Below are 2008 nucleotides of genomic sequence, written 5' to 3' on the forward strand. Positions count from 1 at the left end.
TGTGCTTAATCTTTTTGGAAACTTGGGCAAGGCAAGTTTTAGGCTGCTCTGCTTTGGGCCAAATGAGGCTTTTAGTAGATGTTTATAGAGTTGAAATTCCCCATCATTACCAAATCATGCTTGTAGTCATTTTTTTAAAATGTATTGGGAACCTATTACACTTTTTATTTATTTGGCACATTGGTCCAGTCTATGTATTGGTGGTGGTTTAGTGGCTAAATCATGTCCAACTGTTGCGACCCCATGGACTGTAACCCTCCAGACTCCTCCGCCCATGGAATTCTCCAGGCAAGAATACTGGAATGGCTTGCCATTTCCTTCTTCAAAAGATCTTCCGACCCAAGGATCAAATTAGAACCTCCTGCACTGCTGGCGGATTCTTTCCTGCTGAGCCACGGGGAAGCCGATCTGCATATTTTGCACGTGCTGTTCTGTGCTTAGTCGCTCAGTCATATCAGACTCTTTGTAGCCCCATGGGCTGGAGCCCTCCAGGCTCCTCTGTCCGTAGGATTCTCCAGGCAAGAACACTGGAGTGGGTTGCCATGCCCTCATCCAGGGGATCTTCCGAACCCAGGTCTTCCGCATTCCAGGTGAATTCTTTACCATCTAAGCCACCAGACAAACCTAATTTTTCCTTAGAGCTGCTCAGAGAGTGGTAAAAATACAAATTTTAGGACCTAATCCCAGAATGTATGATTTAGTAGAAATCGTAACAAGAAATTTCATTTTAAAAGCCCCTTGCAGGAGCCTTTGGAAGGCGGCGGCGGCGGCATCTGTGAGCCAGAGTCCAGTCAGGGCATGGCGGCGCCGACGGCCCTGTCAGAGCCAAATTACCGCGGGGCCCGCTATGGCAGCCCTGACATGAGCGCCAGCGGCTCCAAAGCTCGGGGCCTGTGGCCCTTGACCTCAGCCTCAGGGGCGGTGGCCCAGAGGCGGTGGTCGCTGCGCAAGCTTTGGTGCGACAGCCAGGCCGAGTCGTGCCCCACCTTCGCATTCATGCCCCGCGGCTCCATGTTCGATGACGAGGATGAAGATCTGCCTCACGAAGTCTCTGAGGAGACAGTCGTCACCAAGAACGGGCCAAGCTGAGGCGGGTGCATCAGAACCTGATTCCTCAGGGCACCGTGAAGCTGGGCCCACCTGGATTTCCCTGTGATTCTCTATGAGGTATGAGACTGGGGCGGGAGTGGCAGGCATAAACACCCCCTGCTGCAGCAAGACACCCCCAGGCTCAAGGTGTGGCCGCCTTTGAGGAACCGAGGCTGCGGCCACAGCCGTGAATAAATTCCACTGGCCTGGAACCTTCAGCTGTGAGCCGGGCAGTCCTACAGCGCTGGTTGGGTGTTGGTTTGTAAGTGGACTAGAGATGACTGGTTGAGAAGGCAATGGCACCCCACTCCAGTACTCTTGCCTGGAAAATCCCATGGACGGAGGAGCCTGGTGGGCTGCAGTCCATGGGGTCGCTAAGAGTCGGACACGACTCAGCGACTTCATTTTCACTTTCATGCATTGGAGAAGGAAATGGCAACCCACTCCAGTGTTCTTGCCTGGAGAATCCCAGGGACGGGGGAGCGTGGTGGGCTGCCGTCTATGGGGTCGCACAGAGTCGGACACGACTGAAGCGACTTAGCAGCAGCAGCAGCAGAGATGGACGGGTAGCTGGCAAGGCCTGATGGCAGAGTTACCAGTCCAACTTCCCTAACAAGGAGCATGGCCGGGCACCTGCCGGTCAGAAATGCCTGCTTCCTGTGCCCTTGACTGGCCTACATTCTTCCAAGCTTGCCCAGGGCCCAGCCCTGCTAGAGGCTACAGCACTTTACAAGCCAGGTCTGCCTTCTTCCCTCCCCAGGGCAACCGGAGCTCTACAAAAGTGGGAACGTCCTTTCCCTCCCTTCCTTTACCAGCCGTTTGCTACCTTGATTCCTCCTGTGTTGGACAGAGGCTGGGGCAGAACAAGCCTGATTCTTCCTCCCTACCTGCCCATTTGTTCCCAGGATGGACAATTTGC

General features: G+C 54.2%; 1 pseudogene; it reads left to right on the forward strand.

The window, feature by feature from the left end:
- The first annotated feature begins 861 nt into the window (after positions 1–861).
- Positions 862–1173, forward strand: LOC113881371 (annotated as a pseudogene).
- Positions 1174–2008: the final 835 nt, after the last annotated feature.

This window comes from Bos indicus x Bos taurus, chromosome 23 (assembly GCF_003369695.1).
Source record: "Bos indicus x Bos taurus breed Angus x Brahman F1 hybrid chromosome 23, Bos_hybrid_MaternalHap_v2.0, whole genome shotgun sequence".
In the NCBI taxonomy this organism is placed as follows: Eukaryota; Metazoa; Chordata; class Mammalia; order Artiodactyla; family Bovidae; genus Bos; species Bos indicus x Bos taurus.